General features: G+C 41.9%; 1 protein-coding gene and 1 long non-coding RNA gene across 9 annotated transcripts in view; one reads left to right on the forward strand and one right to left on the reverse strand.

The window, feature by feature from the left end:
• Window positions 1-19: 19 nt before the first annotated feature.
• Window positions 20-26657, forward strand: part of LOC107996582 (dystroglycan 1) — a 96172-nt gene continuing 69534 nt past the window's right edge. Inside the window, exons 1-2 of one of the 5 annotated variants that reach the window (XM_062074629.1) lie at window positions 20-295; window positions 3021-3215. The gene's annotated coding sequence lies outside the window, so the exon portion shown is untranslated. Of the gene's footprint in view, window positions 296-1016; window positions 2108-3020; window positions 3216-26657 lie in introns of those variants that run through there. The other 4 variants (XM_017054715.3, XM_017054714.3, XM_062074626.1 and 1 more) reach the window with 4 other exon arrangements.
• On the reverse strand, window positions 15833-25918 carry LOC114577362 (uncharacterized). 4 transcript variants are annotated; one of them, XR_003697385.2, is made up of 4 exons: window positions 25368-25881; window positions 18120-18292; window positions 16665-16941; window positions 15833-16469 (listed from the first exon to the last, which is right to left on the reverse strand). It is a non-coding gene; the product is annotated as an uncharacterized LOC114577362 (long non-coding RNA). The 4 variants fall into 4 exon arrangements; XR_003697384.2 differs by lacking the exon at window positions 15833-16469 and having other exon boundaries at window positions 16620-16941; window positions 25368-25918; XR_003697386.2 differs by lacking the exon at window positions 15833-16469 and having other exon boundaries at window positions 16620-16941; window positions 25360-25881.

Below are 26657 nucleotides of genomic sequence, written 5' to 3' on the forward strand. Positions count from 1 at the left end.
AGTAAAATGAAACCAGTAAAATAAAGTATCGATGACAGAATACCTATCGAATGTAATTTCACTCGGTTCAAGAGATGGCGATATAGTACATTCAAGTGTGCTTCGAAATGGCGATATCGGTTAGAACCTGAGCAAGGTGTTGTTTTATTGTTGATATGTAGACGGTATCAAATTCAGAATGAAATGCAAGTGACAAGTTTTCACGCATATATAGTTGTAAATTTCCATGATAGAATTTCTCTACTAAAGGGAAAGATGAAGACGTCGACATGTTGAAGACTAATTTGAAAGCGAGGTAAGAATAATTTACACTCTATATATTGCATAAATCAACGTAGCACAAGATTCTTGACCATGTTTGAACATCCATGCTGGCCATGTGCTTTATTTCAAAATACGTGACATCGATACATACAATGCACATTCAATAATATGCAATTCGTATGCGACTCGTATGCGATTAATTGATCCTTAAGAGTATAATACACCGCGAAATGAATATTACAAATACTTTTGCTTGAATAATTGTGAAAGTTTGAAAACTGCTAGAACTTGCTTGAATATTTTATTAGTGATATAGGATCGTAATTCAAGAAATCAATAGATACGTATGAAGTTGCTATTAACACATTTCCCGCCAATTTCACGACGCCATTATTTTGATTTCACATCGACGTAATCGATCTATAAAAATGTTATAAATTATATATCTATTCAAAATATTTTACGATATATAATTAAATAAATGATGAAAAAATATTATTCGAGTGTGAAAAATAAAATTCTTTCTATATTTCTCTATTCGATTTTATATGAAAATATATTTTAATGCAAATATGTGCACTCTGTATGTAAAAAGTGTCAAAATTAATGCATCTTTTTATCATATTTGACAGCTTTCGCGAGTTTTTAAATTATCCATTTCACGAAACTTTTTAATTAAATTGCAAAATATCGGTTACACACGTAGCTGAAACTAGAGAAGTTTGATATCGATCATCGATCAGCCATGACGAATTTGTTATTAACCGAAAAGATCGAGCTATCGAAAATTCTCGTTCGAGAGTGAATCGTCAAAATGGTGTCACGACGGTTTGTGCAGTGATGAGTTGTCATAAAAAGAAAGAAAAAAGAGAAGAAAAGGGAAAAAAACAAATCTTTACAAAGGTAAAATTAATTCGCTACAACAAACGTTTCTCGATTGTTCTCGTTTTCGATGTTATCGCTTCGGCACATTCTGTGATTCGGTACACCATCGTTTGAAGATGCAAAGGGTTACTACTTTGTGCTCTCGTCGCGAGTGCTTGCCTCTTATCGATGCTATTTACGCGACATAGCTATATTCCGAGCATTGGAGAGAGACTTTAATAAAAACTGTGCTTCGACAGACATGGAAAGAGAAAGAGAGAAAGAAACAACAGAAAGAAACGACGTTGAAATACAGGTCATTCCGATTAAGCACGCGCGTTTCTGGGGTGCATTAAAACCTGTACCGGCACAAGGTCTCGTTTATTAAAACCGCGCGACCGGAATTGACCTTAATCGTGCGTCTTTTTCGGCCATCTTCGTCGCGATTCCTCGAAACGATTCTACGAACGTCGCACGCGTATTTCGCACGCGAGGCCACGCGGTTGAATGCGTGCCGCGCGTTTGAAAACGCCTCTTTTGTTCGGCTCGCTTTGCGATTTTTAAGCAGAGATAAATTTCTGCTGATTTGTTGGGGAATTTTTGCTGCAACCTTTGTGCATTTGACGTGAGCCACGTTTCGAGAAAATGGATTTCTGTGAACTTGAAAAGATCGGAATTAAAATAAAGATTTAATCATTGGATCGGAGAAGAAAATTGGGATTAAAAAACATAAATGTGAATAAGAAAAATAATGGAAGTGAACGTACTAGATATTTTACGTGGCGTTGATTACAAAAATGTCAAATTATAAACAGCGTTTAAAAATAACGTATGAAGTACGAACGAACCAGTTGAGATAAATGATAAATGTAGCACGCACCATAAAGGGTTAAATGTGATATTCATCAAACACGCATTTTTAACAAACGTTCGGGAACACTTGCGTTGAAATATTTACGTTGAGGCTGAGATACTCGTGGTAAATAATTTATAAACAAATGTTTATAAATAAAAGCTTATTCGAAATACGTTATTTATTCGTATCAAACGGGCACGAACGTAAACAATTTTTAACATATCGATATTTGCAATTACTTACAAACGTTTCTCATTATTTATCACTCGCGATGACTGTTTTTCAAAAAGAAAAAGAAAAATCTAATCAAAGAACATCTTATCATTCGATTAATCCATTATCATCGTTCGCGTATCTTGAAATTTCAACTTCTAATAGATCGAATAATATTTCTGCTACAGCTTTTAAATATTTACATCTCATTTTTAACCTTTTCCTGAATTCACAAAATTCTCATCATCGAGCATTCTGCAAATCTGAGATTCGAAGCTCGAAATAACAGAACTGTGCAAACCCTCACCCGTTCACTGAATAAACCAATCGGTCCATCTTCAATCTTCTGACCCATTCATTGCAAACGTTAACAAGTATTTCTCAAACATTTTTTCTAGCTAGTGGATAACCCATTCACCTCGATCTCTATTCAACTCCATCGTGTCCCATAGAATTAATCGTTCTTACGGTTCCATAAACCGTCATGTTCGAAATTCGTCGTTTCTACGGAATGGAACCGCTCAAATATAGATATCGTGACCCAGAAATTTTTTGCAACGAATAGACGCGCGTCTCTCAGGATTTCACCGCGGAAGAAACGCTCTCACAGCCCTTCATCCGCGACCTAAATATCCGAATCGGGTGGAAAGCGTTCGTAGAATCGGTGCATTTCCAAAACGACGATAACCAATTCTCCCGGCGTTCCTTTCAAACGTTTAACTCGCTATAACGGACCATATATTCGCCAATATATCCCGTTTATTTCGTGGTAATTACGGTTGGACTGTCGGTGAAATTAACCTCTCGCTTCATCACGTTTCAGCTGGCCGCTAATCGACGACGGGAAACCGCATTAAGCTTCCACTCATCAAAATGTGAATTTCGAAGAGGGAACGTTATTATTATTACGAAGAAAGCAGCAATGTAGGAACGAGAATTTGTTGCGGATCCGAGCATACGATATAATTTTCATACTGCATGGCAACGCATCTTCGTCCACGAAACTTCAATCGTCCACGTGAGTATATATCATCGTAATACTTCCATATTGCATTTACACACTCGTAAGCATCATTTTCTAAGCTGGTCCAGTTAAGTTGGCCAGAAAAATGACAACTCGAGCGATAAAGTCGAGCGTTGTTCTCTCGTATTTTTCTTTTCCACGAAGAAATCGTTGAAATGCGCGGTTGCTCGCGACAATTGAGAATCGCCCTTCGAGGCTGCTGCGAGAGAGACGAGTCGCCGAGCGAAATACAAAAATAGGCGCCAATCGTGGCTCGAGATGTGCACAGGCAGGAAACTATGACCGGATGTTCGGTGGCGCGTGACTCGAATGCGCGGAGCTTTAAACCGGGGGATACGTTGGATATCGTTAAATATTCCTTCGATAGTGTCGAACCGCTTAAATTTCGCCCCCCAACATGCAACTTCGAGTTGATGTAACGACTGTTACAAATCGTTCCAAAAGTCGACCTCGAGTCGTTCGAAGTTGGTGCAACGAGTCGTTTACTAGATTGTAAAATAATTTACGACTTCGAATCGTTCAAAGTCGATCGGATTGAAACGAGCTTTAACAATACGTTCATTACAGGTAACTATTATTATACTTCTGTCTGATTAAAAGTCGAGTACAAAGTATTAATTTTTAGCAAAGGCGTTTGAATATTTTTAATGATTCTAAAAAAAAAAGTCCAGTCTTTAATTTTTACTTTGATTTGGTAATTCCAGCGTTAACGGTCGTTTGTCCGAATTATTTAAAATTGTGTTCACATCAGGTTGTTCGATATAAACGTGATTTTATTCGATTTTATAATTCTCGCGATTTCGTTAAGGAGATTGTATCATTTTTATCGTGATCGATTCTCGGGGAAACGCGAATATAATTGAAGCGATTCGAGCAAAATTTTCGTTATCTCGCGTAAAAGTATGAAAAGCAGAAACTGCGTTACGCAATTTGACCTCGACTTACATTATTCTTAGCAGTCTGCTCAACGTTTCTTCCCAAACATTTATCTCACCTTTATTCCCTACCAAAATAAACGAATTCGGGGAAGCAAGAAGGAATAAATTTACCTCCTTCGCTATTGATTCAGGTGCGCTTCTGTTTTTCTTGCAATTGCTCCAGAGCAGAATCGTTTTAGTTGAAGAAAACTTAATTAAAAAATTCTTCGCTTTCGATGTCATTACTCAACAAGCATTTTCCAGCCTTCGATTTACGAGATGTAGGAGCTTAATGTGTCGTGAGAGGCTCGCTGATCGATTTGTACGTCGTACGTACAAATAAGCAGAGAGTCTGTGCGAGCCTCGAACGATCCAGTTCTCGCGAACGTGGCCAACCGATACGTATTTGTAACGAAGGTAAATCGGTGTTCGCGGATCAATGCTGCCTTTGTGCACCACACCCGTGTACGATATTCGTATTATTCGTAAAAAAACAAGTGGTTACGTGGAACAAGCTCGTTTAGATATACGCAGCTCGTCGATGACTCTCCTCCCCCACCAGGAAGCACGTTGGATGACCAAGTCATTGATTCATCGATCACTGATAAACGCGATTAATCATCCTCTTTCTTTTAACATTCAGAGAAAATGTGATCTTCGATGATCGAGCAGTTGTTAAATGTTATCGGAACAAGAAATGGAAAATATATTATTATTGCATCCTTCGAACCTTCGAACATACGTTTATAAATATTCTCGATTTTTCTTTTATTATTCCATTTTTCTTCTCAAAGATATATCATCTTGGATTCCATCTCGAAGTAATGAAAAAACAAATTCGAGAAAACTCGAGAGAAAACTCATCGATATAATCTATTGGAATTTCCCGACTTATCGGTCCATTGTTCTCCAAGTTTTCCATTATTATCCACCGAGGTTCAACTAGGGGATCGCATCGTGACACGGTTGCATCCATTACAGCCGGCCAATCGAGCGTCGGGCCGAATAGTTGGCCCAGTTTCGGCCTCGTTTTAATTTCAATATTTTTGCATTGGTGAATAGAAGTGGGCGAGCAGACGTGAGAATATTCGACTCGTATAAACGGAACGCGTTTGGGTCGACGAAACAAAAAAAGTTGACATTAACGCCTGCTTGAAAAGTATAATTCAGGGAACGAAGCTTTCACCGATCTTCCTTTCCTCCTCCTCCCTCCCCCTTCACCGAAGAAGAAAATTTCTATTCGCTTTCGTATGCACGGAGCCGGCGGCTTTCTTGCCTCCATCCGCGAAAAGTACTTCTCGAATCCTCGACGAGTCCTTGCGTACTTCTTCTTTCCATCGTGCTTGGGTAAAAAGTAGACGTCGCTTCCGTCGCTCGAAGCGGTTCGATTCAATCTTGTGGACGCACGATCTTATTACAGCTTCCACTTTCTTTCCTTTCTCTCTTCGAAAAAAGGCGTCAGAATAATTTTTCCTGCCATCATCCGTGAACGCATCTTCGATGATGGATAAATAAAATCAACGTTGTTTCTCTCAATGATGGTTGTTCGTGTTGTCGTTCGATTTTTTAAAATTAATCAACACCGTTTTCGCGACTAAATTGATCGAAACGTGTGCTCTTCGTGTGCCGATTAATCTTGTTTGCTTATTGAATTTGTTTACGATCGTTGGTGCGCCAGTTTATCGAGAAGTCGATAAAGTTTAACTGTTCGTAACGAAACGATGTTCGGCAACTTTGTTTCCTTTCATCCATATTCAATAAATTTAAATTTTCTTTAATAAGATACTCATTGTGCGTTATTACACAATTGCCACGAGTATTAACGCCTGTAATTGCATCGCAGAAAAGCTGCACAGTCGTAAAACTACTTGAACATTTATCATATAAGAAACTTTTATGTTCATCTTTGTAATAAACATTTTACGACTCTTATGCATATTCTCAGGATTTCTTTCAAACTTTACCTATATAACTTTAATAGTCGTATCTATATACAGTTAGTCCCAAAAGTATCCTGCCTTCTTGTTTCTACTCAACTTTTCCACGCGATCTCTAACTTTCTTGTTCCTGCCAATAACGAGAAATAGAAAACCTTGACCATTTTTCCCTATTTTCCTCTATTCCCGTGGAAAAAGAATTTCCTAAAACTTCGTCGTAGAAGTTGAAATTCCTAATCTTCGTTCCTCCCGAGTCAATGGAATCGAACGCCATCGAACAAGTGTCATTTTTTCTTGCCCTTCTCTCAATTTTCCACATCGATCGATTCTCGTCCGATTTTATTTCGCCGCCCTGTATAAGCCCGCTAATGCTCGGATGGAATGTTATTGCGAGGCTGTCAACCACCAAGCCTCGAATCGAATTCCAGCCGTGATGAAGCAATAAAGTCGACCGCGCGTCTGTCTTTTCCCTGTTTGGCAAGCGTTACTCGCGTTTCCAACGCGTGCCCGCCAATTAATTATCGCTCCGCGGCCAACCGTTTTATTTGGAAATCGCTTGCGAAAATTAAATTTCGCGGAATCCAATTTTTGTTCCGCCAAAATACGCCCGCTCGCCTCGGCGGGTGGGATGTTTATAAAGAATGTTTGTTGTAAATTGAACGTGTTCATAAATGGTAACACGCGTAAACAAGTCGGTATACGCTTTGAACGATTCCGTTCGTTCGTTTTGGGAACAGATTTTTATTGTTCCCTTCCGAGAAACGTTATCGTAAAAGAAAGTACGATACATCTATCGTTTTTCACTTTTAACGTACAAATAGTAACAATGACTTTTCTTCTATCTTTATATATATTCTCCGCCCTTATATATCTTGATTTATTTGTTCGAAAAACATATATAAACAACACAGGAAATTTCCAACCATTCGTTTTCTATAAAATCCTGTTTGTTTAAAGGAAACGTATACTCGTCGAGTTCCATTATTTATATATATATATATATATATATATATATCTCGAGTCAAACGGAGGGAAAGTAACATTTATTACCCTCGTAAATGAAAATCTTTAGGCCCTGGCCTAAATGGAGACAACACCGTGAGATCTCGAAATCATAAAAGATCTCGAATAGCCGTTGCAATTAGGTCGCTGTCCACTTAACCCTGATCCCTTATCGCGATCCGCTTACGAAGATTTCATCTCCCTAATGCCTCTAATTGATTCACTCCCCCTTCCACTCTCCTCTCGTCCTTTTTTTACCATATACACACACAACATGTACACGTTGAACCGTTCCTCGACGATAAATCATTCTCGCCACGGTTCGAAAGAAAAAGAATCCGTGGAAATCATCGAGCCACGCTTGCTCCCCTCGCGAGAGCATAATTAATCGCAGGAGGAGGAGGCACACGGAAAGACTAGTGCGCACACTTAACACTACCGCCCTCCCTCTCATCCATCTTCGTTCGACGCCTCCGCTCCACTCGTTTTTCCACTCCTCGTCTCCCCAACAACGTTCGCCTCTGTGTTTCGCCCCCTCCCGCTCTTTCTCGATGGATGGACGCCGTCCCGCAATGTCATCATCCCCTCGAGCGTGCGTGGATCCCGCGGCGGGCCGATTTTTTCCCCCCCTCTCTCCCTTCCCCCGGAGCGGAAACCGAATCGCGCGGATCAGAAAAACGGCGATGCGTCAATGCCAGACCGCAGGGACATCTGGCTCGGTCGTAAACATTCTTGCCGCTGAAACCGTGACGGACGGGAAGAGAAAACGAGGCAGGCGAAAAGGCGAGTTGAAAAAGTGGAGAGGAGAGAGAGAGAGAGAGAGAGAAAGCGCGAACGAATAGGGGGGAAGGAAAGGAAGGAAAGAGGTAGGAGGGAGTAGGTGTCGGTAGGCTGGGGAGAGCGAAGTGCGGAACGAATGGAAACAAAAAAGGGAAGAGGGAAACGAGGGGGAGGTTGGGAAAAAGAGGGACTTGGAAGGAAAACGAGGGGGGCGGATAAGAGAGGTGCAGTGGGCACTTAAGGCTCGAGATGACTCGAGTTGAACCAATTCTCACCCAGTGACGTGATCCGTTCCCGTGAACTCTGAACCAATGAAACTCTGGGCCAATGAATCAGCCTACGTTTGTAGAAACCATAAATAATATATACACACGCGTCTCGAAAATCTTTCTATCCATCTTTCTTTTCACGGAAAGAGGCGAGGAAGGGATTCACGCGATTCATTTGCTCGCTTCGTTTTTCGGTTTCTTGGCCAAGGAGGAGTTGAAACCGATTACTTTAATCCGATCGATGATCCAATACCCGAGCCTGAAAAAGTCAGAGGAACTCGTTTCAGAAAAGGGAGAGGATGTCTGTCTTGAGAAAGTGGAGCTTCGTTTCGTCGTGTGCTTCACGTCGCCTCAAATATAACCCGCCTCTATGGAATCCTAAAAGCATCACGGTCGGCTCGCCGTGAATCATCATCGTGTTCATCCGAGCGAATAACGCGTGTGGCCAGGCAAACGAGTTTGCACGACAGTTTAATCGTATACGATATAATTTTCAACAACAAGCGTAGACGATATCTCGAAGGAGAAATTATTAGATACACGTTTAGAAAAGGAGATTATTCAAAAAAGCAAGGGGTTCGAAATTCGTGGTGGTTTTTCCACGCGGAGAAAACGAAGGGAAAGGATCTCGAAATCGTTCGGTTCCGATCTCCGCGCTCGCCGCTGGATTCTTAAACGTTTGCGTCGGTCGCGTTGAATACTAAAGATCGCCGCATCCGCCGCGTTTCCCTTTAAATTCACGCGTATTCATTTGGGGGAGGGGGCTTTGTTTCGTGTCTGCGCATCCCTCTCGCGTGGATCTCGGTGAATACGCGAATTCCTTTTCACTCGCGTGCACACGCGAGATGATGATGATGCACGAGCATTTCCACCGATGGTTTCGTTCGTGAATCGAGTCTCCCACCTCCCCAAACTCTATTCGTTATTCGTTGCGTCGAAGAAGTGGCGGGACTTTGCCGAAACCATTCACTGGTTTTGCCGCCAATTTTATACTCCGCTACTGCTCCATTACGTCGCGCGAAATTTTGAAATTGAAATTGAACTAGTATTCTCCGATGAAGTTAAGAAAAAGTTAAAGAAACGGGTGTAAAATTTAAAAGTTCGCGTTATTATTGCTTTCGTTACCTCGAAAAGGATAGAAGCTTCTTAACTATTTATCAGATCCCTAAGTTTCTACGTGTCTTTATACATATATATATATTACGAGAGAATATCCAATCCACGTTTTCTCAACATCAACGTCGAGGCAACGGCGAGAATTATAAAACGGCGTAGGCGAGTGGCGTGCTCGAGCAAAATCGATCGCGTAATCACGAAAGCGAAAGACGTTCCCCGCCATCCAATCCCTAATGACGTAATTAGAGATGAGTTATTCGCGAGTACACACCACACTATTTCCTCTGCCTTTGTGTCATGTCACTGCCAGAGAAATTGTATATCTTTAACCGCAATTCCGACTCATTATCGCAATATCGGTTACATGGGTGTAATTTTTTCCACGCTTACGCGAAACGAGCGTTAAATCTTCGGAAGAGGAAGAGGAATTCCGTTTCTCGGGGAGACGATCGACACTTGCGCAGTTTTTATTCGAGACAAGTTAGGAAGTCTGGTGATCACTCGTGTCTAACGCTAGCAAATGAGTGGAAAGGAGGAAGGGAGCTGTGAAAGCTTCGCGTGCCTCGATTCTCGATTTCTTCCACGAATCGATCATACGCGTCTTGGCAGCCTTCTACTCGTCGCGAACGATATCGTTCCCCTAAAGGAGCATCCTCTTGACGATAGTCCTGTATTTTAACAACGTCTCCTTTGTATTATCGAGAGTCTGGATTGTAGAACCGGTCCTGTTTTTGGAATTTGGAAAATGCTTGAACGTGCAATACATGTATAATCAGTATTACTCCTCTATTACAATTGTTATATTATATTACACTTGAGATAACACTCGTTATCACGTTGCATCAAACCATAACAATGAAGCGTTTAATTATTTATTTCACTCGAACATGTATATCTCTTGCACGTATATTTCCTTCATTCTCCTCGTCATTTTTCCTCTCCCAATTTTTTTCTCTCCTCGTCTCGAACGAGAACGAGCGACTGACTCGTCGATACGCGACCTCGCATTATCTCCCCGGCCGTGCATATTATCCCGGGCCGAGACAGCTTCGAACTTGTCCCGAATAACGTCCCAGACGTGTCCGCGGCCGCGCCGTTTGGCGAGCAACGCAGTGGTTCTCATCCCTCGGTGAGATTTTTATCGAGCCCGGAAATTCGACGATCCAAATGCAAACACGCGTGCACCCCCCCGCGTCTGGGATTGAAAATACGCCCGTGGTAATATCGCGGAAGCGGCAGCGGAGCTTCAAACTCGGAGCTTTACGATCTCGGCCACGGGCAAAGCGGCTTATTTTAGACCGTCGCCGTCTCTCGTAATGCTTTTAAAACGCGTTGCGCATAATGTCCCGGCTGTAATTCCATTTTCACAGCCACCAGTGGCTCTCAGCCTTTTCTTTTTTCACCGATCGGGGGAGGGGGAAAATTTCGAAATCGTTTCTGGTTGCGTTACTCGTGTCTTCAAAAATTGTTTAACAATTCGTAGATTTGTGTCATACTCGAAAGTGAGATTTTGGATTGGAGAGAGAAAGGAGAGATATCATATTTTTCTTTTCTATTTAAATTTCTTTTTCTCCCCCTCCGTAAAATTGTAAAAATGACGAGTCGAAATCTTTTGCATTTACGTTTTCGATAGCAAATTTCACGTTTCGCGATCTTTTCCCGTCCATGAAACGTCTTGGAAATTCAATTACGAATTTCCCCTTACGAGAACGAATATTTCAGGGGAGAAAATTCGCGGTGTATTTAACGCGAGGGGGGAGAGAGAGAGAGAAAGGCGAAGGTAAACGGGTTTTACCCTCCTTCCCAGCTTGATGAATGAAGAAAATTGCGACTGCAGTTGCCACACCACCGATTTTCTAACCGTCCCTGTTACCAAATCGCCGAACATCCGAGAAATCTAATTTAGAATCTTCACGATAGTTCTTCCGAGAAATAATTTGGTAAAAACGCTTTTCACTTATAACGAAAGGCCAAGTTTGCAGGATTATTTACGATCTCCCTTTTTAAGACTCTAGTTTTACACGCGTATTCCTTTGCGACAGCATTTCTCTCTCCCCCTCTCCATCTATCTCTATCTCTCCACGATTCACCCTTCAAAGTGGAAAGTTTCAACGTTAGTTCCAAGTGGCTCGAATGTCTCTGACAATCTCGTTTTTCCTTTATCGGAGCGTGTCAACCATCGCCGCTTTTCGAAGACCATCGGTGTATTGTATTTCGAATACAACGTCTCGAGCAATGCCTGTGACAGGTTTGACGCGGTCGTTTCGGCGCCTAGAGGTTCTCACCGCGGAATCCCTTATTTTCTCATTTACAGTCTGTCACCCAGCCAATAATCCCGATATCGTTCCAACCGATCTCCCAAATGTTTCTGACACCCTTCTCCTCGATTCTTAGCATTACGCGCTCCTCCCATCCGTTACCTTCCAGATGCTTAAACGACTCGTGTCGCTCCCATCTCCGAAAACGTCTTCTTCTCGGATTTTACGAATTGTTACTCGCGGTAATAATTATCGGTCTGTCGCAAAAAAGAAACTATCCTCTTCTGGTACAACAGATTTTGTACATTTTTTATTAGATTTCGAGGAAGATGAATCAGTCTTACCCTAATTCGTTCGTTGACGCGCAAAGTGCTTCCAGAATCGCAACCGACCCAGCATATTTGCATGCTCGAAATTATTTTCCACGCTTCTGAGGTAAATCGTAACGACGCATGGAAACGTCGAAGAGCGAGCATCGAGTGAAATTTATTTCAACGCGGCATTTCGTGGAAAACAAAGCGGGCGGCAAAACTGCATCGCGAAAATTATCCGCATGCGATAAAGCGTTCGAATTAGATTTAATTACCCGGCCCGGTTGTTTCATCGGGGCAAATAACGAATGGGGGGCCGCCCCTGATTTCCACGGCGGAATGCGTTATTCCATCCCGCGAATTTTCCACCGGCAAACAACCCGTGACCCGTTTGCACAGTAAATTAAACAAAACTTCTCTCGTGCCACGCGACCGGAAACCAACGCCGTTTCCATTACCCTTCGCTCCTCCACCATCACCATTGGAACGCGAGTTCCTTCTCTCTTCACATCTACGCCGACAATTGATAATTCCAAATTCACCAATCGGTGAAATTCTTCCTCCCTCCCTTGGACTGTCCCCCAAACTTTTCCACAAACTTTCCGAGTAAAAGTTTCCTTCCCCCTCCGCGAGGAACAAAATCTCGTCCCCTAATGCGCGCACAGAGGAAGAAGAAACAACAAGAGTAATCCACGCCACCCTTTTCCTTGCCAGCGATTCTCATCTCCTGTCCCTTTTTCTTTTTTTTCTAAGAAACCGCGTTTTCTTCCTTTCCTTTCGTTTCGCCAACGGGCAAGCTTCCACCTCGAGGGATAATTTCGCGTGTGTGCACCACTGTCTGCTCACCCGGGGCAAATAGGTATGCAGTTTATTCTGAGACTGCCGGGGTGAATGGCCAGGTTCGCCCGTTTCAGCCGGCGATCTCCCCGGCTGTTCGCGAGAGCTTAAATCAAATATCGCGATGGGGGAGCCGCCCCCCCCTCGATCATCGCGGGAATAACGCGGCAGATTGTTCGGGTATCGGGACTTCTGGACGGATACTCGGCATTGCGGGACGAGTTCGATCGAATTTTATGGCGGCCGGGGCGGTTTTCCGGAAACCTTTGGCTGCTCTCCGGTTTGTTGTTTGTTGGGGGGTATTCTCGGCATTCGAGAATAAGCGGAGAGTTATTTAAAGCGATGCTACGGCGGTTGTGTGCTGTGCTACGAGTTCTGTAGATTAGTGGACTAGAACGCAGAGCCGTGCTTTTTTTTTTCTTTTTTTGAGGATTTGTTTCGAGGAAGTTGGAAACGTTCGAGGTGGAGTTTCGATTCGGTGGAGGCTTGCTTTTCCGCAACGGTCGTTCTTTCTCTTTCCCTCTTTCTTGGTTACACGTTATTTAAATTCGATTGGATAGAGATAATTATCCGTTTTCGCCATCCAAACTTGGAATAATATTCGAAGCTAGTAATATTTAAACGAATGATTACGTTAAGGAGGAGATGGATTCGATTAATGAGCTGGGAAAGCGTTCTTAAACTGTGAAATTGAATCGAAATGAAAAGTTAATAGTCAGGTGTTCGATTAAAATTAGATTTCCCGTTTATAATTCCGTTATAAAGGCCATAATTAATCCTCCATTAAAATCAATTACCAACGTTTCTCGTCTCGCGCGAGCGTGATAAATATTTAAAAATAATTTAATGGACGACACATTTTCAGACTGGATTATTAATCCAGTTATTTAATTCCATCGTGAGAAATTAACCTCATTGTAGTAATAAATTTGAAAGAAAACAAAACAAACAAATCTCGACAAAACAAACAAAACCCTCCTAATCTATCTAATTTCAATCCAATTTTTTCCCCACGAGGAACAACGTGCATAAAAGATTGCACGACGCATTAGAAGCGTACACGGTTCAATAACCGCGGATCGTTTAAATAATATGCAAATTTGACTCGCGCCAATCCCCGAGTACACACATATATATATATATATATATGTACGTCTATTTCGAGTATGCGCGTATCCGGATGCGGGAAATAATTTATCCTCCAAGTCGAACGGAAATCGGATGAATTCGATAATCCGTCTGTGGCGTACGTGTGTATACGCGCGGCTTTCGAACGTTGGAAGCTCGTGCTTTTTCATATTGATGAGACGTTAATGAGCGCCGCTTAATGCGCCACGCTTCACGGATAAACGATATGGAAGGAAACAGCTGAACTCTTGTTCGAATGTTAAATCGAATCCTCTTTTATATATAAGGGAGAAATATCTCCGAGGAACAACTCGTCCACCGTTTCCCTCGCTCGCTCACTGCTGGTTTCGATGCTAATTATCGCAGACACGGATTAGATTTATCCTCTTTTTGAATTAAATATCCGAATGTTAAATTGGATTGGATTATTGGATAGAATGACGGGCGAGTATATTCGATGAATCGTTGACGAGATAATTCTCCAGGCATTAGCAATTTCGTGCAATGGAAATTGCGTTATTGACGATTAATGTATTAACGTGTGATGCGTTTGTTGAGATATTTTCGCCTCTATCTCTCGATATCTCCATCTTGGCAAAAGTTATCGTTCGTCTCATTTTCTTTCCAACGTTCGTTCAGAAGTTATAAGCGCGGGAGAAAGATAATATGGAATATCGATCACGCTTAAATAAAACATCGAAAACGCGATAATCCCGGTTTAAGTAGAACTCAACTTCTAATGAAACGTCACGTGCACGCTTGCAAATAGGGCGAAGAATAGATATATATATTTATTCCTAATTAGTTTCTCGAGCTTTCAAGTCGTGAAATCGCGGAAGATGATATCCGATATCGTTACGAATCATTTTCTCATCCTCTCTCTCATCCTTGAATTATTCTGGATTCGTAGAAAAATGAAAAGTTCATAATTTCTGTGGACTTTGAATTATATTCGAGATGATTTTCTTTCCGAGTTTTTCTTTGAATAAAATATGATATATTCTTTCCCAAGGAAATTAATGTCTTTTCTTTTTCGTCTCCAGCGGTGTGGTCCATTCTTTCGAGTATAATCGATCCGTTTGTAAGTTTCCAGTGACTCGTGTTCATTCGTAAATACGATCGATACAACGATCGGATTCATCTTGTTCGTGAAATGTTTCGGTTCCGTTCAAAGAGCCCGTTTCCATCGCTAATTGACGTCGCGTCACGGTGCACGTCTGCTCTCAGACTCGTCTGCCTTCCTCCTCGGCTAATGGGCCGAGTTTTATAACCGCTGATGCACGGACGATCGCGATATGACGCATGCCCGCGATCGTGGATAAATCTTGTGGATTCCAAACTTTTGCTTTTCGAGCCCGAGATTCGGATTAAAGATACTCGCAGCAAATCGTGTAAAGAGTGTTATAGGAGCTGTGGCGAGTTAGGACAGGCAAGTTTCCAACAGGTGAAGGATTATTTATACTCGTTTGTTGGCTCAGTCTTTGTGAAAGTTGTACCAAGTTAGTTGTCAGAAGCAGATTAATTCGAAATTCGTCCACGATAGGATCGCGATCCCTTCTATCCGCGAGAAATATAAAAATTAGAGTCTTTTTAATTATCGCCTCGAGTGGAAGAAGAAAATCGATGTTCCCGTTCCGTGTACGAATTCCACATCGACGCGCCAATATGTGTTCCCGCGTTTATAAACACCTGGCAACAACAACAATAAAGTTGAAATGTAGCGTGTTTACGCGCGCCGACCTATTTGATTCTGTTCTCCGCGTTTCAATTGCGCTCCCTCTCGAAATCGAATATTTTCGGGGCGAAGTGCGGCGATGTTTCACAAAGGGATCGTTGCCACCATTGTTTCACACGGTTTAAACTGAAATTCATTCACCGACAGATTTCTAATAGATTTTAGAGAGGGAGAGAGATCGGAATGCGGGAGGTTTCGGATGGTTTTTCGAATTTCAAACCATTATTTTGTACAGGTCGATTCGTGTCATCTTCGTTGGTTAATTAACAAAGGTGGGACGGTTGATCGAATGTGTACATTTAGAATAATATAAAATGATTATTAACTTGCAAATTGTTGCAATTCATTCGCGAGAGGGTTGGGAAAATGAAAAGATTTTTTTAAAATTTTTGTTTGGACAGTCTTTCTAAATTATGAATTTGAAATATCTTTTGAAATATATAATTTCGATTTGCGTTGAAACTCGCGTTTAATCTCCGATTAATATGTTTAAAAATAGCAACTCGTCGAACTCGGACTGAAATAACTCGGGAATACGTGTTATTGAGAAAGTTGCGCAAATCCACATTGTTTCCCCTTTATCGCATCCCTGTATGAAATGACACGTTTCCCATTAAAGGATGGCAGGTTTTCTCTTCTCCTTTTTTCCCATTTTTCATTTCCTTTAAATCACCGCACGCTGATAAAAATGGATTCGCCAACGCCGAAGCACGAGTCGATGGGTGGTCTTTGATCTCCTTCTTTCTTCGCCTCTGATTAGATCCCTTTGATGCGCGCATAAATACTGGCACGTTTGATATGATAAAGCGTGGACGTTCCAGGGACCATCTCGTTCAACCATCACCGAGCAGATAATATGAAAATAAATTCCACCGATCTCCTCCAGTCGTTGAACGAGTTGTCGATGCTTTGGATCCTCTCTTCTCCATTATCTCCATTATCCCTCAATTTTGAAAAACTGCAAAATAGTTTCTCTCTGTGGAAATTCGCCGAAATGGCGGCCCGAGAAAATAAATTGAACAGCTATTTTCGAACGTCGGAAGAAACACTTTTTTCGGAGAGAAGAGAAAGATTTGGAGGATTATAAAATTTTGCTGCAGACATTATATAACGTATATTTTCATTTATTTACAACGTTCCCGAGGAAAATTACCATACCGTCGAAGCGACACTCGGGTCAACGCGGGCCGAGTTATGCGTGATCGAGAATAACGAGCACACACGGAAGAGAGAGAGAGTGAGGAAAGGCATGGATGGTTTTAAAGGCCTCTCGACAGTCGTCCTCGAACGCCGGATGCACACGCAATTGATTTCGCGTATATTCGTGACTCACGGCCCCTCCTTGCCTCTCGCGTTCCTTGCAAAATTTTTTCTAATTGCCGTTCGCCAAATTTATTGCCAATATCCTCGAAAAGGATATCGAAACTCCCCTGAAAGAAACGAAAAATTTAATTACAACTTTGCAAAAAACGTAAAAAAGCACGCAAATTACCATCATCCAAAGAAATTTTCCCCGCTCTTTCGTGAAATCGATCCACCCCCAAGATAAACATCAGTTCCAAACAAGAGAATCTTATTTCACGCGTGCGTAATTCATAGGCGAGGGTGGGAATTTTCCAAGCTTGTCGCGTTCGATTCCTTCCTCGACCAATTTCGGAAGGGTGAGTGGGGGGAGGTGATGTGAAATTGGTATAAGGAAACAATTGGCATGGAAATAGGTATTTGCCTCGGTCGAAGCGACAAACAGGGACAGTTGGGGGAGTTGGCATGCAAATTGTGTGCGTGCGCTCGGTTGGGGTCACGCCATTTTGTTTTGCGCCGATTTCTCGAAGTTTGCGTCAGTTTATTCGATTTATATTTTAATCCATGCACGCGTTCCTCTGCAACTTGTTAATAAAACTCGAGGAATTATTTTACAAATATATTCAATGTTTCGTCGACGGGTTGTAAGTTACGTGAAAGAAAAAAAGGACGAACGAACGTTTCGAAACTTGGAATTGGGATGCGTCGAGAATACTACGATTCGGGAACGAGCCGTTTTCCGGAAGTAACGGGTCAAGTATCGAAAAGAAGGCGCGCCTTCGCTTACAATTAAAAGGAGGCTGCACCCAGTACCGATTGTTCGTCTCGCTTGTTCGGAAAAAGAAGCGGAGAAACGGACGCGTTAACGAACAATCTACGGTATGGGCTATTGTTCTCTTAATAGTAGGGGTTGATGAAAGAGAGAGAGAGGGAAAAGGGGTTGGACAGGATGTCCAACGTCATTACGGATGCGCGAAACCGATGTACGCGGCGTTAACCTACTTTTGTTTAATCACAAAGGCGATCCAACCGGATTCATCGTCTCGTTGCACTTTTGGTAATGCTAATTGCCCACATTCTTTCTCCTCCCCTTCTCACCTTTGACGATTGCGAGATGAAAACTCGCTCGACCGAATTGGATATTTTTGGATCCTTGTGAGACGAGCAGTTTCGAACTGAACGTGCTTCACGATCGTTCGCAATAGCGTGTGATAAATTCGTCTTGCGAGGACTTGATTTAAAGAGAAATTTGTGATCCACTAAATTCATTTTTAAACGATACCCCTCTCGAATATTATATACTCACGAATAATTCCAAGCAAGTCTCGCGAGACAGCTTTAAAGTTCCGCCCAAGTTCCCTTTCAATCTTCAATCGTTACCGTCTCGTTCCTCCAGGGATGAAAAGTTTCCGCCAATCCCCTTTCGTCTCCATCCCTGATTATATCCGATTATTACGGGTCGGCCGATGTTTTCCAAACCTAAGCAAAGAGATGGTACGATTTAAATTTCAATTAAAACTCGTGTGGGAGGAAGCAAGCGGAAAAGAGACAAGTTTCCACCAGCTCCTTTTCCATCTAGCAGTTTCCCAAGGAACAATCGCTCCCCCTCCCTTCTTTTTTTAATCGTATGCACAAGACATACGCGGCTCTTTCATTCTCCACTTGACCCAGTGGAAAACACGTCGACGAAACGATTCTCACAACAATTTCTCTCGGCCGAGAGATCTTTCCCCTCTCTCTTTCGTAGGATTTTAATCAAAGGTTTTTCTCGAATGCGAGTGTGAGGCTAGGGAAGGAATTGTTGTAACAGTCGATTCGAAGCGTTTTCTCTTCCTTTCTGTTTTAAGACTGGATTTTTATCGAAGATTCTCGCCAAATAAGCGTCTGGATTAATTTGAGTTAATCGTCGATTCCAAGTTACAGGAATAAAGGGTATTGGAGAGGTGTTATCAGTGTGGAAGTAAACGAAGAATTTATTTTGAATCTCTCAGAATAGACATAAAGATTGATTTTATCCGATATCCATAGCAAAAGTTGATTAATAATTATAGTCTCGAGTTCACGTGTTATCGTTTCATCGCGCATAGTGCTCGAGTCGATTTAAACTGGAGTAAAGTATAATTTAGAATTTCTAGCGATACGATTAATTCCTGGAATGCATTATCCCCGACTAATCGAGAACCGTATCGCGCTTTCATCTCGTTTAAACGTATTAAACTTACGGCAAACCTTACGGCTCCACCGCTGAAATGAATAGGATTAATTAGGTTTGGCAATGCGACAATGGGGCGAGTAATAATAGATTATATATCCAACCTCGACCCGTTAATGGATTCCGCCATTCTGCCCGTAAATTCGTAAATTCGTCGTGGAAATTGGCTTCCTCTGCTGTGATATTCGGCATCGAGCACGGGTCGATCCTTGTCATCACGCAGGTTCCACACCTATCTATCGATCCGCGTCTCGACACCTAGCTTCCTCGTAAAACCCTTTCTTTACGACTACCACCCTCCCCCCTCCTCCTCAGCGAGGAAATCATCCGACGATATCATTTCTCTCGCTTAACAGGTTCAACCTCCGTAAATCAAACAAAACCGCCGCTGGCTAACCGCTCAATTCTCGAGAAAACCTCGAGGCAAAGCGAGAAAGTATCTGAGAGTATCATCCTTGTTCTTTTGCTGCTCGAATAATTTCTTTTTTTTCGTAGATTTTAATATATATATATTCGAATTGAATATTTTTGGCAAGGATCGTAACGTTTTGATTGGTGGCTCAGAGAGAGTATTAGAGAGATGTTTCTTTGCTTTTTATTTTTAATAATAAGAATCATCACGATGCTCTAAGTATAAATCTTTATTAAAATCAGAAATTGATGCTCGTATATTACTCTACATTTTGCCTGCTCCACGTTATCCTGACACGTTAGATTAGATTCAATTTGCGAAAACCTCGAGGCAAAGCGAGAAAGTATCTGAGAGTATCATCCTTGTTCTTTTGCTGCTCGAATAATTTCTTTTTTTTCGTAGATTTTAATATATATATATTCGAATTGAATATTTTTGGCAAGGATCGTAACGTTTTGATTGGTGGCTCAGAGAGAGTATTAGAGAGATGTTTCTTTGTTTTTATTTTTAATAATAAGAATCATCACGATGCTCTAAGTATAAATCTTTATTAAAATCAGAAATTGATGCTCGTATATTACTCTACATTTTGCCTGCTCCACGTTATCCTGACACGTTAGATTAGATTCAATTTGCAAGTACGAAATATAAACTACCTATGTTATTCCAGAGACAAGACTTAGACTGCTGCTAGCATAACTCGATGACGAATATGGCCAGACACTTTTTTCGAGCGAGTTGTTCGAATCGAATCCGAAATTAATAGCTCGATGCTCGCTAATTAACGCTCTCCTCCGCCACCTGAACGTGCCACGATAGTGGATCATCGCGGAGGAGGGTGGAGGCGGCCTAGATGAAGCTCGTCGAGAGTGTCAGTCAAGCGGTCAACAACCCGCCTCCTTGCGAGTATCGCGTGCCTTCGTCCATTAACCCGGTTAATCGCGCGCTCGTTAATTCCCATTTTGCCTGCGCGCCTCTTCTCTCATCTGAGCCAGCCGCTCGCCTTCTTTTTATAATCCTTTGACGGGATCGCTCGTTTTCGATTCAATTGGAGGAAGGCATTCCTTCATCGTGGACGATTAAAAATGTGAAAAAGTGGAAATTGGAAGGAAGAAAGCGAACGATGTTTCGAATTTCTTTTTAAATTTAATGCTATCGAAATAAAAATCGAGGAGGACGAATAACTTTTACCAAGTAATTTTGTCCAAGAGAGAAGGAAGAAGAGAGAAAGTGCCCTGTTACCTAACGAAACAGATGTCACCGAGGCGAACCCTCTTCTTCCTCCATCTGTTTGCAACTTGCCCCACCTGTGCACGGAACAGGTGGAACAGAGGGGGGACTGTTGCGAAATATAAACGTCCCCTTTCTACGCAATTTCCATTATTCATCGGCACCGCGATATTAAAAGGAGGAGGAGGCATTGAGAGAATGAGAATGTATGCACTGTTGTTTTTGAGAATGGTTCGCGGATCAGGTTAAACAGAGTGAATCGGCGAAGGGGGAGTGGAAAATGGGGGGATTTGTCAAAGCGGAAAGTAGCCTGGGAGTTATTTCTGCTCGTTTGCCGGTCTGTCGCGTCTAGAATTCGGTGCCAACTGTTCTCTATGTATTAAGGGACAGTTAGATATTATTCATCCTCCCGCGAATAGTCAAGATACTCCTCTCATAATTGAATAATATTGCATTCTGCGGGAATAATTCCGAGAGATACGAGTTTACATTGTGCAGACGGCATAATGGAATTCGCGGTGTCGTTGATAATAAGGAATACGACGAGGGGGGAAGAATTACGGGATAGAAATTATTAGATTTAAATAAGAAATAAAACCTTGTTTCGAGAAAGATGTCGCATTTGGATAACCTCGATAAAAGTTCGTTAAATGAATCGAATACTCGATCCTCCTCCCTGGAGGAATTTTTTCAGGAACTCCACTCGTCGAAATTACATTTCCGCGAACGAAACAATCGAGTTATCGCATCGATTCTACAGGAGAAACGGGGCTGGATTGGGTCTTAATTAGAGGAGGAGCCGAAAACATTGGTGTCTTTTTATCGCCGCACGATCTTTTCGTTAATCGGTAATTTCCACGTAGAAGAAAAATCACGAAATTGGTGGGCGTGTGTGGTGCGTGCCCCGTGTGCGCGTCGAATCGCAGGAAGCTCGATCGATTTGCATTCACCACGCGCATCCTGCTCTTTCCAACTTTCCATTCATACGTTACAGGACATTGGCTCGTTTCGGATAACAATCGCCCGTAACGTTTCCCCTCCCCTTCGTAAGGGGTGTAACGCATGAATGAAAGTATAATTCCACGCGAGAATTCTTCGAGTGAAATACGTTGGCCATCGAAAAAAGAACGAAAGATAATAAATTCGTATACGAGATAAAGAAAATTTGGGAAGAGCGTATATTTGAATCATCGAAATGAACGAAATGAATTTTAATTTTCGAGGACACGTTTTTTAATTATTCCTCCTTCATGGCTAAGTTTAGAGGGGGGAAAGTGTTAATTCGAACGAAAGGGGTTAATCCGCGCGAAACCGTCGTTGCAGCGTCGCTTTCGTTTCCCAACCCGACCCAGAGTTCGAGTAGATTCCGGTATAAATAACTCGAGGAGTGTCCGCGCGCGTACACGCAAATATAGGCACGAATATAGCACAGGGATCGCTTGGAAACTTTACTCGAAATTGGACGAATCTCGCCTAATCCATCGGAGAATCGAACGAAGGATGAAAATTTTGCAAGTAGCTATCGACGAATCTTAGAATAGTTGATACGTAATTGTGCAATTCTCCCCGTTTCGCTTCCTCAAACTTGTCAACGATTTAATTCGCGTGCGACTCTAAGAGACAACTTGTCGTTGATCCTAGTTTCGCTTAATGCCAACTGTGTAAGTCCAAGTGCACGAACGAATTTTTTTATTAGCTACTAGATCTCTAATTTAATAAACTTTTCTATCCTCGAAGGAATTTCTACAAATTTTACAAAATTGATTAGATTCCTCGTAATTATTTCTTCCAAAATTCAAACGATTTGGAAGCGATTTTCATTGGTAAATCGGCGTAAAACACCGGTATATAGTACAAAATCGAGTAGCTACTGGTAAGTTGATCGTTGGAATCGACACAGGGGGCGAAGGGGGAGCGGAGGCGTGCACACACACAAAACTCTCCCCGTGTTTCTCTCGCGTGATGCGAATCCGTGCTGGCCGGGCGCCAGAATTAGTCATCCGAGACGCGGATCTCTCTCGTGGCCCAGGCTACGTGTGCGCACTCGACGAGGAAGCCGAGATTCGTGTTTGGATTGTCGAATTTCAGGTGCGACCCCCCTGAAATCCTTGGGGAAACAACCCCAAGGGATATATCGGAGGAAGGACATTAGGCGAAGCGTCTCTCCACTCTCTCTCTCCCCTCCCCCTGAAACAATCGAACGATTCGTTCGAAGAAAGCGCAGCATCGACGATTGGGAATATCGTTGAATTTTGGATAAACCCGGACGATCGATCGGTTTGAAAAAAAAATGGAAATGCTCTTCCGCACACGATGGAATTGTATATGAGGATAAAATTCTCCCCCACGTAGAGGAGAGTTTTGGTTTTAGGAAAAAGGAATGGATAATAAATTTAATAGACGTAGATTACAATGTTCGCATCGATCGATTTTAAGACACGTATTGGTCGAATAAAAAATTTTTTTAAATTTTCCATCGAGAATTGTTGCAATCGAATATTGAATAATTTCGTAACCTGTGTTAATATTTATCCGACGGTTCGAGAATCGTAAGGTCTCCATTCGAGTTATTAGATTGATATGGCTGGAACATGGCGGAGATGGTTAAAAAGCAGGTCCACGAGGCGATGCATCGGTTTTCCGGTTGATTTATGCCCGGTTCCGGCCAAGGTTTTAATTTCAAATTCTTCTAGGAAATTTTTCCACGGTCGTTCGCAGAATTGGAGTGAGTAACAGCTGGCCCGTTTGTTTCCTTTTTTTTCCTTTTTCTTCTTTCTTCTTGTTTTTGTCATTGGCGTAAAAATTCGGTATTGTTTCGCATCTGGCCGATGTTTCATTAAAATCTTCCACGTTATTTGACGTCTTTCGCGGCCGGTTTTGTTCTTTCCGTTCGTCGTAACGCCCTTCAAGAAGACCCTTTCCCGACCGGAAAACGAGCCACTCAAACGTAGACGAGTGCTCCTTCTCTTCGTAACAGACGACGAGTAACGAGGATGGTCTTGTTACGTTACGTTTCCTTCCCTGCCGCCGATTCCTCCCGTTTTCCGTCCACCATATCCCGCCAATAAATCGCTTTTCATGCAAGTTCACGCGAATCGTGGAAAAATTTCTCACGGAAATTGGAATCGTTCAAATCCCTCGAACTTGAATTTCCAAAACGCCACTCCTTCAACGAATTCAACAAATTTAGTGCCGCAAATTTAAAACGTTTGTCAAACAAGAGAAAAATATCGACAACGGTTTGTAACTTTATATTATATCGATTTACAAAATTTGTTTCCAAAAACTACGAAGCCACGTAGAGGAGAATTCGTTGAAAAAAGAATGGATAATAAATTTAATCGCCGATTAAAATCGATCCCCGTAGAATTGATCGAAATGTTAAGTCGACAATTCGAAACTAAGATTTCTCCATCTATGCACGAGCAAAAATATTTCCCCCTGAAATGCGAAATATCGTGGGAAAAATCGAGCCAATAACACTTCGCCCCTCCAGGTTATTATTCCGTCTGTCCTCGCGTTTTCCTTAATACTCGTGTATTTTCACTGTTCCAGGGGAAATTTCGATTTAGTCGTAGGCGGGCCTTTCGATCAAGGTCCCAGCCAGGAAACCCTACGAAATTGAATAGCGTGGTCGGGGCTAACGAGACTGATAAAGCCGTACGTAAATATCGTTCTCGTGACGAACACGAGGCTCTGTTTCTCTCTCTTTCTCTCTTTCTATCGTTCGAGGAGGATGGAAGAGGCCAATAAGCCGGTCGAAACGGCAACGAGAAAATAATTGTGAGCTCCGTTTTGTTGCGCGTGTGTGCGCGACCAATTAAGGGTCTGGTTGTGTTGTAACGCGAAGCAACAGACGTTTTAACCCAATTAAACGTTTTTGTCGTTTTGTCTATGGCGAAAACAATCTTGAAAAAACCGATGATGGAAATATATCCTCCGCAATTTCCACCAGTGTTGGGGCATTTTTCGTTTTTAGGATTGACACGTTGGATTGGGTGTTGTTTTAAATGTAGGCTTTTTTTTTTCTCGGTGGAAAAATTGATCACGCATAAACGACGCGATAATCAACCCAACACTGTTTTCTAAACGTTTAATTGAATTCGGATAACGATAAACCGATTTCTGCGAAATGAAATACTCGTTAAATCAACGATACGTGACAATTATCCGAGCAACGTACTATCTATTATGTTTTGAACAACGCGAAACGATGAAATAGTAAATAAAAATGATTCATTCCTAATAACCTATACCTCTCTCTAAACAAATTCTCATTCTATTATATCCAATACGTTCTCAAACTAATTGTTGAAATTTTAATAATTTTAATAAAATACACTTAGAGATATTTTATTATATCAATAACTAATCAGAACCCTAATGATCGAACAATTATATGCAATTCAAAATTTGCAATAAACTATTTGCTATATATAGATTCGATAACTAAAAACACCTATTCACTGTTCGCAAACTATACGTAATATTCTTAAACCTACATAATCGCAGAGAGAAAGAGAGAGAGAGAGATAGGGAGAGGGAGGGAGAGAGAGAAAATTCATACTGATTTCTCAAGCAATAATTTCTTAACAATCGTCGCGTTACTATCACTTATATCATTCCATTGTAATCGATTCTAAGTAAGAACGGCGCAGAAATATATCAAACAAACGTTACCGCATGTTATACCTCGATACCTCTATATATTGGAAACGATCTCGTTGCAAAAATTATTCCAAAATCCTCCAAAATCCAAGAGAATCCAAGCGAAATGAGGCAGACTCTCGCACGATGCGTTCCATCCTCCTCCTCCTCCACCTCCTCTTCCTCCTCCCAATCGGTCAATGCGTAATTCCATCAACGTGTTCCAACGAGTATAACGTAAACAAGCCCGGAACAAACGGAATCGAGACGATTCCGAATCACGATTCGGGCGTTGGAATCCGATTTAATCCGCCTCGTGGTAACTCGATCGGCACCCGTTAACCCGTTTCCGTTTCAAGTATCAAGAATTGATATTATCCTGGGGCGGATGCCGCGTTACAAGTCGCGGGTATATCGATAATACGTGTGGAAACGTTCGATCTTCTCGACCACAAACTGCCGGCCACGCCGCGGATTATAATTACGTTAAATGTACGGCCGCTCTTCCTGCCGTCCGAACTCGAGGAATTTCACGTACCAACTAAATAAATTTATACACACCGCGCAGCACCGCTTCGACTTTGAGACGAGTCAACCATTTCTTGGAAACGGTTAATGAGGCTTCGTGTTTTGTTTACTACGGATCGGTCGAATGGAGGGGATTCGACGCTCGAACGTAGTATAAGTGGCGTGATATTTGTTTTTGAATCGAAAGGTGATGGACGAATTTGACCGAGAGGAGACTCGATGTACTTTGCGAATATACGTTTTTAACGTACAGTTTTGATTTTTATTGAATTTTTTTTTTAAGAACATAAATTTTCCTTGAATGGAAATTACTCGCAGGTGTGATATTATAATAATTAATATCGTCGTAAGATTTTTCGAATTGATACTCGAGACGATCATTTAAAGGGATAATTCTAACTCGTCCCGATTGGAAATAGGGCGGATTAACTTTAACTCGATTCTAATGGGAAATAATTTATGAATCCGATTCGTTTCAGGATTCTTTAGCGTGGTTTCTTAATGCGCGAAGCGGGGATGGTAAATGGCGTAAATTCCACGACTAAGATCCTTGAGGACTTGCACCGCGTAACGATTAATTAAGTCGTGGCGTGGCTTCGTGCAAACACCGATCGCTATGTCTCGGTGCTTTTGCTCGTGAGTGAATCTGAGAGACGTCGAAGTGTGTTGCTTCGTCGAAAGTCACACATATAAGGGATGGGATTAATTGAATTCGAAGCGAAATAATCTTGAGATGAACGAGATTAGTTCTAATCGAAATCATTTTTTGCGAAACGTTTTGATACGGTTATTAATTTTTTTCTAAACTTCCAGCT

The sequence above is a fragment of the Apis cerana genome, linkage group LG5 (genome assembly GCF_029169275.1).
Source record: "Apis cerana isolate GH-2021 linkage group LG5, AcerK_1.0, whole genome shotgun sequence".
NCBI classification, from domain to species: domain Eukaryota; kingdom Metazoa; phylum Arthropoda; class Insecta; order Hymenoptera; family Apidae; genus Apis; species Apis cerana.